Below are 13,560 nucleotides of genomic sequence, written 5' to 3' on the forward strand. Positions count from 1 at the left end.
GGAGGAGAGGTGGACAGGGGAGACCCTCTGGGGCCAGGGGATCAGGGGAAGCACCGTGGGCATTTCCCCCACCCACTCAGCTCCAGGAAGCCTGCTGGGGTCTGGTCCCCTGCCTTCCGGAGCCCTCTCCTGCTGCGTGGGTCCTAGGGGCATGGGGAGGGGTGGGGGTGGGGGAGACAAGAGAGGCCAATGGGGAGGGGTCCTCTGGGATCGGAGGACTAGGGGGAAGGCACCTAGCATTTCCCCTGGCCACTCAAGCCCAGTGAGCCTGCTGGGGTACTGGACCTGGTACTCTGCTCTCCAGGGACAGAGGCACTCCTGGCACCTCCTGCTGCGTTGAGCCTAAGCCCCAACCCCCACCACCCCGGAGGGCCTGTTCCAGCCCTGTGGGTTCTAAGCATAGACCCCATCCACCACCTAAACCCCGCCCCTGCATAAGCCCCACCCCCATAGCCAAGGCCTTGTTTGGCTTTTTTTTTTTTTAACTCCTCTTTTTTTACTACTGCGGTTTTCTTTTACCTTCCAGTTGTTGTTTGATCTATATTTTTCTTTTTTTATTCTTTCTAACATATCTGTTAGTTTTCTAATCTTATTTTATTTTCTCTTTGTTATTGCTCTGCTCCTTTTTTCTTTTTCCTTTTTCTTTTTTTTTTTTTGCCATCCCACATGGCTTGCAGGATCTTGGTTCACAAGCCAGGGGTTGGGCCAGAGCTCCTGTGGTGGGAACTCCGAGTCCAAACCACTGGAGTAACAGAAAACCTCATACCCCAGGGAATAGTCATCAGAGTAAGGTCTCCCAGAGGTCCTCATCTCAGCACAAAGACCGAGCTCTACCCAACAGCCTACAAACTCCAGTGCTGGAAGCCTTAGGCCAAACAACCAGTAAAACAGGAATACAATCCCACTCATTAAAAAAAAAAAAGAGAGAGAGACAATAAAAAAATATGCAAGTGTCAAGATGAAGGAACAAGGTAAACACCTATAAAACCAAATAAATGAAGAGGAAATAGGGAAACTACCTGAAAAAGAATTCATAGTAATGATAGTAAAGATGATCCAGAACCTTGGAAATAGAATGGAGGCGCAGATTGAGAAAATTCAAGAAATGTTTAACAAAGAGCTAGAAGAACTAAAGAACAGAGATGAACAACACAATAACTGAAATGAAACATACACTAGAAGGAATAACAGAATAACTGAGGCAGAAGAACAAATAAGTGACCTGGAAGACAAAATGGTGGAAATAACTGCCAAGGAGAATAAAGAGAAAAGAATGAAAAGAATTGAAGACAATCTCAGAGACCTCTGGGACAATGCTAAATGCACCAACACTTGAATTATAGGGGCCCCAGAAGAAGAAGAGAAAAAGAAAGGGTCTAAGAAGATATTTGAAGACATTATAATGGAAAACTTCCTTAACATGGGAAAGGAAATAGTCACCCAAGTCCAGGAAGCACAGAGAGTCCCATAAAGGATAAACCCTAGGAGAAACACACCAAGACACATATTAATCAAACTAACAAAAATTAAATTCAAAGAAAAAATATTAAAAGCAGCAAGGGAAAAACAAAAAATAACATACAAAGGATACCCATAAGGTTATCAGCTGATTTTTCAGCAGAAACTCTGCAGGCCAGAAGGGAGTGGCAGGATATACTTAAAGTGATGAAAGAGAAAAACCTACAACCAAGATTACTCTACCCAGCAAGGATCTCATTCAGATTCGACAGAGAAATCAAAAGCTTTTCGGACAAAGAAAAGCTAAGAATTCAGCACCACCAAACCAAGAACAAGTGCTAAAGGAACTTCTCTAGGCAGGAAACACAAGAGGAGAAAAAGACCCACAAAAACAAACCCAAAACAATTAAGAAAATGGTAATAGGAACATACATATCGATAATAACTTTGAATGTAAATAGATTAACTACTCCAAACAAAAGACACAGGCTGGCTGAATAGATACAAAAACAAGACCCATATATATGCTGTCTACAAGAGACCCAATTCAGACCTAGGGACACATACAGACTGAAAGTGAAGGGATGGAAAAAGATATTCCATGCAAATGGAAATTAAAAGCAAGCTAGAGTAGCAATACTTGTACCAGATAAAATAGACTTTAAAATAAAGACTGTTAAAAGAGATACGGAAGGACACTACATAATGATGAAGGGATCAATCCAAGAAGAAGATATAACAATTATAAATATTTATGCACCCAACACAGAAGCACCTCAATAAGGCAAATGCTATCAACCATAAAAGGGGAAATCGACAGTAACACAATAATAGTAGGGGACACCCCATTTACACCAATGGACAGTTCATCAAAAAAGAAAATAAGTAAGGAAACACAAGATTTAAATGACAAAATACACTAGATAGATTTAATTGATATCTATAGGACAGTACACCCGAAATTGGCAGAATAGACGTTTTTCTCAAGGGCACACGGAACATTTTCCAGGATAGATCACACCTTGGGTCACAAATCAAGCCTCAGAAAATTTAAGAAAACTGAAATCGTACCAAGCATCTTTTCTGACCACAGCGCTATGAGACTGGAAATCAATTAAAGGAAAAAACCTGTAAAAAACAAATACATGGTAGCTAAACAGTGCACTACTATATGACCAAGAGATCACTGAAGAAATCAAAGAAATAGAAAAAATACACAGAAACAAATAACAACTAAAACACGACGACCCAAAACCTATGGGATGCAGCAAAAGCAGTTCTAAGACGGAAGTTTATAGCAATACAATCCTACCTCAAGAAACAAGAAAAATCTCAAATAAACTATCTAACCTTACATCTAAAGCAACTAGAGAAAGAAGAACAAAGAAAACCCAAAGTCAGTAGAAGGAAAGAAATCATAAAGATCATAGCAGGATGGGATAGGGAGGGTGGGAGGGAGGGAGACGCAAGAGGGAAGAGATATGGGAACATATGTATATATATAACTGATTCATTTTGTTGTAGGGCAGAAACTAACACACCATTGGAAAGCAATTATACTCCAATAAAGATGTGAAAAATAAAAAAAATTTTAAAAAAGATCATAGCAGAAATAAATGAAATAGAAATGGAGAAAACAATAGCAAAGATCAATAAAACTAAAAGTTGGTTCTTTGAGAAGATAAACAAAACTGATAAACCTTTAGCCAGACTCATCAAGAAAAAAAGGGACGAGGACACAAATCAACAAAATTAGAAATGAAAAAGAAGAAATCACAACTGACAATGCAGAAATACAAAGGATTTTAAGAGACTACTACGAACAACTATAACCCAATAAAATGAACAAACACAAAGAAATGTACAAATTCTTGGAAAGGTACAATTTACCAAGACTGAACCAGGAAGAATTAGAAAACATAAACAGACCTATCACAAGTAATGAAATCGAAACTGTAATTAAAAATCTTCTAACAAACAAAAGTCCAGGACCAGATGACTTCACAGGCGAATTCTATCAAACATTTAGAGAAGAGCTAACACCCATCCTTCTCAACCTCTTCCAAAAAATTGCAGAGGAAGGAGTACTCCCAAATTCGTTCTACGAAACCACCATCACACTGATACCAAAACCAGACAAAGATATCACAAAAAAAGAAAATTACAGACCAATATCACTGATGAATACAGATGCAAAAATCCTGAACAAAATACTAGCAAACAGAATCCAACAATACATTAAAAGGATCATACACCATGATCAAGTGGGATTTATCCCAGGGATGCAAGGATTCTTCCATATATGCAAATCAATCAATGTGATACACCATATTAACAAATTAAGGAATAAAAACCATATGATCATCTCAACAGATACAGAAAAAGCTTTTGAAAAAATTCAGCACCATTTATGATAAAAACTCTCCAGAAAATGGGCATAGAGGGAAACTACCTCAACATAATAAAGGCCATAAATGACAAACCCATAGCAAACATCATACTCAATGGTGAAAAACTGAAAACATTTCCACTAAGATCAGGAACAAGGCAAGGATGTCAACTCTTGCCACTCTTATTCAACATAGTTTTGGAAGTCCTAGCCACAGCAATCAGAAGAAAAAGAAATACAAATTGGAAAAGAGGAAGTAAAACTGTCACTGTCTGCAGATGACATGATACTATACATAGAAAATCCTAAAGATGCCACCAGAAAACTACTAGAACTAATCAATGAATTTAGTAAGGTTGTAGGATCCAAAATTAATGCACAGAAATCTCTGGCATTCCAATACACTAACAGTGAAAAATCATAAAGAGAAATTAAGGAAACACTCTCATTTACCAATGCAACAAAAAGAATAAAATACCTAGGAATAAACCTACCTAAGAGATGAAAGACTTGTACTCAGAAAACTATAAAACACTGATGAAAGAAATCGAAGATGACATAAACAGATGGAGAAATATACATGTTCTTGGATTGGAAGAATCAACATTGTGAAAATGACTATACTGCCCAAAGCAATCTACAGATTCAATGCAATCTGTACCAAACTACCAATGGCATTCTTCACAGAATCAGAACAAAAAAATTTTTACAATTCGTATGGAAACATAAAAGACTCCACAGCAATCCTGAGAAAGAAAAACGGAGCTGGAGGAATCAGGCTCCCTGACTTCAAACTATACTACAAAGCTACAGTCATCAAGACAGTACAGTACTGGCACAAAAACAGAAATATAGATCAATGGTACAGGATAGAAAGCACAGAGATAAACCCACACACAATAGTCACCAAATTTACGACCAAGTAGGCAAGAACATACAATGGAGAAAAGACAGCCTCTAATAAGTGAAGCTGGGAAAAGTGGACAGCTACATGTAAAAGAATGAACTTAGAACACTACCTAACACCATACACAAAAATAAACCCCAAATGGATTAAAGACCTAAATGTAAGACCAGACACTATAAAACTCCTACAGGAAAACACTCTTTGACATAAACCACAGCAAGTTCTTTTTTGACCCACCTCCTAAAGTAATGAAAATAAAAACAAAAATAAACAAATGGGACCTAATGAAACTTAAAAGCTTTTGCACAGCAAAGGAAACCGTAAGCAAGATGAAAAGACAACCCTCAGAATGGGAGAACATATTTGCAAGTGAAGCAATAAAGGATTAATCTCCAAAATATACAAACAGCTCATGGAGCTCAATATCAAAAAAACCCCAAACAACCCAATTAAAGATGGGCGGAAGACCTAAATAGACATTTCACCAAAGAAGACATACAGATGGCCAAGAGGCACATGAAAAGCTGCTCAGCATCACTAATTATTAGAGAAATGAAAATCAAAACTAAAATGAGGTATATCACCTCACACCAGTCAGAATGGCCATCATCAAAAAGTCTACAAACAATAAATGCTGGAGAGGGTGTGGAGAAAAGGGGACCCTGTTGCACTGTTTGTGGGAATGTAAACTGATACAGCCGCTATGGAGAACAGTATGGAGGTTCCTTAAAAAACTAAAAATAGAACTACCATATGACCCAGCAATCCCACTACTGGGCATATAGCCTGAGAAAACCATAATTCAGAAGGATATATGTATCCCAATGTTACCTGCAGCACTACTTCCAATAGCCAGGACATGAAACAACCTAAATGTCCAATGATAGATGAATAGATAAAGAAGATGTGGTACATATACACAATGGAATATTACTCAGTCATAAAAAGGAATGAAACTGGGTCATTTGTAGAGATGTGGATGGACCTAGAGTCTGTCATACAGAGTGAAGTAAGACAAAAAGAGAAAAACAAATATTGTATATTAACACATATATGTGGAATCTAGAAAAAGGGTACATATGAACCTATTTGTAGGGCAGGAATAGAGACGCAGACATACAGAACAGACATGTGGACACACTGGGAGAAGGGGAGGGTGGGATGAATTGGGAGATTAGGTTTGACATAATTACACTACCACATGTAAAACAGATAGCTACTGGGAACCTGCTGTATAACACAGGGAGCTCAGCTTGGTGTTCTCTGACAACCTAGATGGGTGGGATGGGGGCGGGTGGGAGGCCAAGAGGGAGAGCATATAGGTATACATATAGCTGATTCACTTCACTGTACAGCAGACGCTAACACAACACTGTAAAGCAATTTTACTCCAATAAAAAAATACAATAAAATAAAGGACACATGGAATAACCTTAGCTAATGCTTTTAAGTGCTTCACATACCAGGCAGGCACTGCTCTAAGTGTTTTACATGCCTTAACTATATTCTTCAACATGACTCAATGAAGGAGATATTATTAATGTTATCTACTGAACAAGTAAAACCACCATGTCTTTGGAAAGGAAGCCTCAATATCATGAAGACTCTAATTCTCTGTTTTACATAGTAACTGATTCACTTTGTTATAAAGCAGAAACTAACACACCATTGTAAAGCAATTATACCCCAATTAAGATGTTAAAAAAGAAAAGAAAAGAAAATAACCACCAAGGATTTCCAGTCTGGAAAAAATGGTGTAGACATATCTCCTCTGTTCCTCCTGAATGTGTATAACCATCAACTCCAGAAATGATGCAAGAGCACAAGAGACAACCAAAGGAGAACTCTGAAAGGTAGAAAGACAAAGATGGGCTGGTGGTGGGCTTCCCTGGTGGCGCAGTGGTTGAGAGTCCGCCTGCCGATGCAGGGGACGCGGGGTCGTGCCCTGGTCCGGGAGGATCCCACATGCCGCGGAGCGGCTGGGCCCGTGAGCCACAGAAATGATGCAAGAGCACAAGAGACAACCAAAGGAGAACTCTGAAAGGTAGAAAGACAAAGATGGGCTGGTGGTGGGCTTCCCTGGTCGCGCAGTGGATGAGAGTCCGCCTGCCGATGCAGGGGACGCGGGTTCGTGCCCTGGTCTGGGAGGATCCCACGTGCCACGGAGCGGCTGGGCCCATGAGCCATAGCCGCTGGGCCTGCGCGTCCGGAGCCTGTGCTTCGCAACGGGAGAGGCCACAACAGTGAGAGGCCCGCATACCGCAAAAAAAAAAAAAAAAAAGATGGGCTGGTGAGCGTCCCCAGGACCAGAGGAATGACATAGTGGCCTATGTCTCACTATACCACAACCCACAGAAAGGCAACTTAGGGCCACCATTTCCCAATCCACAAGTGGCAACAGAAGGCAGCCGCAGAATGAGATAGGCCCATTCTTCCTTCAGATTGAACCAGATCTCACCAGCAATCCAGGTAAACTGGGTATCCCACTGACAGCAAGTGATGAAGGAAAGTGCTAGCCTTCCCAACGAGCTTGAATCTCCTTTCTGCCACCAAGATGTACCAGGTGCCCAAGGGTTATCAGCAAGGAGGGATTCCACCAGGCATGAGACTCTCCTCTTCCACCTTAAAAACAATATGCGTCCAGGCAGGACCAAGCAAAGGAGATGCCCCCAGAACAAGCAAACTGGCCCCAGAGGCCAAAACAACTTTCCCCAACCTAGCCACACTAGGTGGCCCAGCCTAGGGAAGCTCCTCTGTTCCCTCCAGGTAGCACCAGCAGGAACCAGTAGCACCAGATAAACCAAGTACAGCAAAACAGTACCACAAAGGCTCTGAAATTAAACTGTCATTGGAACCACAGCCCATGAAGTAGACCAGGGCCTGTACATTAAACCTAAACAGGATGATCGCCTGCTAAAATTTAAAAATTACATAGGACCCAGGGTCTCCAAATAAAATGTGTGGCTACAATAGAAAATCACCTGTCATACCCAGAACCAAGAAAATCATCATTTGAATGTGAAAAGACAACGGAAAACAACACTGAAATGAATCAGATGTTCGAACTATCTGACTTGTACCTTGAAGCAGCCATTATAAATAAAATTATAAAAGCCAAAAAAAAAAACAACCTTCAACAAGCAACTATAAATCTTACAGCAACAAGCAAAAAACTGAAAACCTCAACAAGAAATTGAAGAACAAAATGGAAATTATAGAACTGAAAAATACAGTAACAGAAATTAAAAAACTGGCTACATGGGCTCCATAGTAAGAGTAGAGATGAAAGAGGATGGACTTAGAGAACTTGAGGCCACATAATAGAATTCATTCAGTCTGAACAACATAGAGAAAGCCTAAAAACAAATGAAGAGCACCTCAAAGACCTGTAGGACAGAAACAAAAAAATCCCAACATCTGTATCATCAGAGTCTCATAAGGAGTCTGGAGCTGAAAGAAATAATGACTGCAGATTCCTAAATCTGTTGAAAGACACAAACTTACAGATTCAAGATGAGTTAATCTCAAACAGAGTAAACCCAACAAAATTCACACCAATCAAACTTCTGAAAACTAAAAACAAATAAAAAATATCTGAAAGCAGCCAGAAAGAAATGACAGATTACCTGTAGGTGCACACCAAGTAAAATGACAGCCTATATATCTATTCTTTAGAAATGAAGAAGGAAACAGACATTCTCAGATGAAGGAAAGCTACAGGAATTTGTAGCTACCATACTTACCCTTAAAAAATGGCTAAAGGAAGTTCTTAGGCAGAAAGGAAATTATAAAAGGAGAAAGCTGAGACCATCAGAAAAAAAAGAAAAAACAAAAGAAAAAAGAGAAAAAGAACAGAAATATGGATACACAGAACAGACTATCCATCTTATGAATTTGTAAAATCATATTTCATAGTCAAAAAAATTATACCACTATATAATATTCAAGCCACTATTTAAAAGTGGGGAAACTACAACAAAGTACTAAATATAACAAAAAAAAACAAACTCACAGATACAGAGAACAAACTAGTGGTTACCAGTGGGAAGAGGGAAGTGGGGAGGGCCGATAGAGGGGTAGGGAATTAAGAAGTACAAACTATTAGGTATAAAATAAGCTACAAGGATATATTCCCCGTACAACACAGGGAATATAGCCAATATTTTATAATAACTATAATGGAGTATAACCTGTTAAAAGTGTGGATCACTATATTGTACATCTGTAACTTACATAATAATAAAAAAAAAATCTTTTTAAGTGGGGAAGATAAAAGGGCCTAAATGGAAGAAAAGTTTCCACATGTTACTCAAAGTGGTAAAATATTGGTTAAATGTAGGTGTAATATTACAATATGTATATAGTCTATTTTGACCACTTCTAATCAACATTGTACTGGAAGTTTAAGCCAGTGTACTAAGACAAGAAAAATAAGTCATGCAGATGGCACAGAAAGAAGTATAACTGTCTTTATTCACAGATCATATATGACGGTCTTTGCTACACAATGGGCAAAAATTGCAAATTCCATGTGATAAAGGATTGTATCAAAAGTAATTTAAACTTCAATAATAACACACAACCGAAATAAAATAATGGGCAAAAGATTTGACACTTCACTGAAGAAACACAGGTGGCAAATATGCATGTGAAAAAAGGCTCATTATCATTAATCATTAGGAAAATAAAATGAGATACCACTCTAAACCTTAAAAAGTGTCTAAAATTAAAAAGACCAACATATCAAGCACTGGCAAGGATGTGGAGCAACTGGAAGTCTCATAAAGTGCTAGTGGCAATGCAAAATGGTACAACTACTAAGGAAAACAATTTGGCTATTTCTTAAAAAAAATTAGAACTATATCTACCATATGATTCATTTAGTCCACTCTGAGATATGTACCCAAGAGAAATGAATGCAGTTGTTCATACAAAGACTTGTAGAAGAATGTTCACAGTAGCTTTATTTGCAATAGCCCCAAACTGGAAATAACATAAATGTCGATCAAAAGGTGAACAGATAGGGCTTCCCTGGTGGCGCAGTGCTTGAGAGTCCGCCTGCCGATGCAGGAGACGCGGGTTCGTGCCCCATTTCGGGAGGATCCCACATGCCGCGGAGCGGCTGGGCCCGTGAGCCATGGCCGCTGGGCCTGCGCGTCCGGAGCCTGTGCTCCGCAAATGGGAGAGGCCACGACAGTGAGAGGCCCGCATAACGCAAGAAAAAAAAAAAAAAGGTGAACAGATAAACAAACTGTATTGCATTATACAATGGAATACTACTCACCAATAAAAAGAAATTAACTACGCAGCAATAAAAAGGAATGAAGATGCAACAGCATGGATGAATCTCAAAATGATTATGCTGAGTACAATAAGTTAGAAAAGACTGCATACCATATGATTCCATTTATATCAAATTACAGAGGACACAAACTCTTGTACAGTGACAGAAAGCAGAAGAGTGGTTACCCGGTAATAGGGAAAGGACAGAAGGGAGGGATAACAAGTGGCATGAGGGAACTTTTGGGGTGAAAAGTATGTTCATTATCTTGATTGTGGTGATTGTATACTCATGTCAAAGCTTATCAAACTGTACACTTTAAATACGTGCAGTTTACTGTATATCCATTAAACCTCAATACAGCTACTATAAAAGACACAAATCCACCACACTTTCTTTTGGAAACGGAAAAGATGATTCTTAAGTTTCTGTGGAAAAATAAGTAAGAGAATAGTCGGAAGAATTCTAAAAAACCTAGCAGAGACAGGGAGAGATAGGAACCAGTCATACCAGTTTTAATAGTTGGGGTCTTAATAGCATACTATAAAGCTATATAAGGGTTTTAAACATAGCAATGATGAGTGAACCAACAGAAATCAATGACATAAACTAGAAAAGTCCAAAAACTTTTTTCTATATCTATCAACTAAGAATATGACAAAAAGAGCATTTTAATCAGTTGGGAAAAGAACAAATAGTATTGGAAAGAACCTGGTGGCCACCTGGGAAAAACTCTATCTATGCCTCTCAACTCACACTAAAATAAATAGCAGATGAGTCGGTAATTTAAATGCTAAAAAAAAAAAAAAAAGAAAAAAGGAAAACACTAAAAAAAAAAATGGAAATTTTTTTTTCCCTTTTTTTTTTTTTTTTTTTTTTTTTTTTTTTTTTTTTTTTTTTTTTTACAGAAGACCTTTTTAAGTATAAGACAAATCCCAAAAGTCATTTAAGGCAAAACTGATAAATCTAACTTCATTAAAAAAAAAAATTCCACATGAAAGAATCATAAAGTTAAAATACAAATGTTAAAATAAGGGGGTTAAATGTGGCACCTCATATCACAAAAGACTTATTTCTCTAATATATAAAAAATTCTTATAAGTAAGTATGAAAAAATATCAACAATAACCCAATAGAAAATGGGCAAAGCATATTCAAAGACAGTCATGGAAGGAAATACAAATGGCCCCCTAACACACAGAAAGGTGCTCAAACTGGCAGAGACCCAGGATTTTGTTAGTGCTCTTTTCATTAATTGTGACAAATGTACCATCCATATGTAAGATGATAATAATCGGGCAAACTGGGTGTGAGGTATGTGGGAACTCTGTACTACATTCACAATTTTTCTCTAAATCTAAACTATTATAAACTTTAAAAAAATAAGCAAAAGACTTAAATGGATACCTCACAAAGGAAGATATTAAATTGGCCAATATGCACATGAAAAGATATGCAACTGTCCTTAGTCATCAGGGAATTACAAATTAAAACCACTAGATACTATTTCACACCCACTAGGATGTGAACTGAAATTGTCATCCACTGCTGGAGTTCTCTTTGAAGAACTGTGGGGCAGTTTACTTCGTAATCAACCCACAGAGACAGGATGAACCTCCCACCCAAAATATGGTTTGCATATTGAGACAGATGACACACACATGAATCAAGAGGATACGGAAAGATTTATAATTCACATAATGAGACTTTTTGGGGAGAGTAGGGCAGACCTCCCAAGCTAGTTCAAATACAGCTTGGGAGAGCGGGCGGAAAAGGAGAATAGCTTGAGCTATTGGTAGTTAGGAGGTGGTGGGGCTTTGGTGACAGCTGGAGTGTATATGGTTTGAACTCCCTCCTGATGCCAAAAGAGGAGCAACTTGGCTTTTTTATCAGCTTGCCCAGATGTAGGACAGAAAGGGGGACAGAACAGGTGGGGCTTAAGAGCTGTCATCAGTCTAACATTAAAAACGGAGTCAAACTCTTATTAGTTGCTTATCAAGTTGGGTGTCCATCTACCCACCCCATAGCTCCGCCATTCTACTCCTAGGTATTAGCAAGGAGAAATGAAAACCAATTTCCACAAAAAAAGACCTATACGTGAATGTTCAGAGCAGCCTTAACTGTAATAGTCAACTACTGGAAACAACCTAAATGGCCATCAAGAGAAAAATGGATAAACAATTGGCATACCCATGCAACAGAATACTTTTTCAGCAATAAGAAGAAACAAATTATAATATGAATGAACCTCAAAAACAGTATGCTAAGTAAAAGAATCTACAGACAAAAGAGAGTATTTTTATTATGTAATTCTAGAAAAGGCAAAACTAATTTATAGTGAGAGAAAGCAGATCATTGGTTGCCTTGGGACTGCTGTGATGGTGGGAGTAGGGACTGACTGCAAAGGGGCATGAGGGTTCTTTCTGTGGTGATGGAAATACTTTATTTCTTGATTGTAATGGTAGTACATGAACATATACAATTGTCCAAACTAGCCAAATAAGAATATTCTTAAAACAGGTATACTTAACTGTATGTAAAACATATCTCAACAAGGTTGATTTATCAAAAAGTAAAACACTGTGTTGAGGGAAAGAACCCAAACACTAAAAAATACATACTGTCTGACTACATCTGTATGAAGTCCAAGATCAGGCAAAACAAATCTATGGTGATAGAAATCCAAAAGTGGCTGCCTGGGGTAGGGGGTGGGTGCTGACTGCAAAGGACACAGACAAACATTTAGGGTGTGACAGAAATGTTCTTATTTATTCTCATTTTGGGTGATGGATATAAGTGTATATAGTTGTCAAAATATATTAGGTTGAACATTAAGCTATACCTTAATTTTTCAAAGTGCTTTCCTTGAAAACAAAACCAAAAAATTCCTTTTCTAATCCCACAACTAACAAATACAAGAAAAAAGAAAAAAAATCAAACCTTGTTAATTTTTTAATCATGAGAAAAACAGTAAAATGAAAAATAAACCCAAAAGTTATGGATCTAACAAAATAGAGAACATGCAGATCTAACTAAAACACACAAAAAAAGAAAAAAAAGGAACAATGTTAGAAATGAGAAAGTGCAAATAACAGATGAGAGCTTTATTCTGTTAAAAATTCAAAATTTCACTGAAAGTCTTGTCAGAAAATATTATGCAGAATATCTCATGGGCTTCCCTGGTGGCGCAGTGGTTGAGAGTCTGCCTGCTGATGCAGGGGACACAGGTTCGTGCCCCAGTCTGGGAAGATCCCACATGCTGCAGAGCGGCTGGGCCCGTGAGCCATGGCCGCTGAGCCTGCGCGTCCGGAGCCTGTGCTCCGCAACGGGAGAGGCCACAGCAGTGAGAGGCCCGCGTACCGCAAAAAAAAAAAAAAAAAATCTCATGAAAATGTCAAAATATAAACACAAAAACCACAACCACCACTACAAGAAAACCAAATTTGACCAATGATCATAGAAGAAACTGAAAATGTTTCTTAGGAAGCCTCTACATACCTATGCATGCCTGCCAAAAATGCTTAA

At 38.4% G+C, this 13,560-nt stretch overlaps 1 protein-coding gene across 1 annotated transcript in view; it reads right to left on the reverse strand.

Annotated features, from left to right (window-relative positions):
- BMS1 (BMS1 ribosome biogenesis factor) overlaps window positions 1-13,560 on the reverse strand; it is a 45,076-nt gene that overhangs the window by 12,758 nt on the left and 18,758 nt on the right. The gene's annotated exons all lie outside the window — the stretch shown is intronic.

The sequence above is a fragment of the Lipotes vexillifer genome, unplaced genomic scaffold (genome assembly GCF_000442215.2).
Source record: "Lipotes vexillifer unplaced genomic scaffold, Lipotes_vexillifer_v1.1 scaffold1268, whole genome shotgun sequence".
Lineage (NCBI taxonomy): Eukaryota > Metazoa > Chordata > Mammalia > Artiodactyla > Lipotidae > Lipotes > Lipotes vexillifer.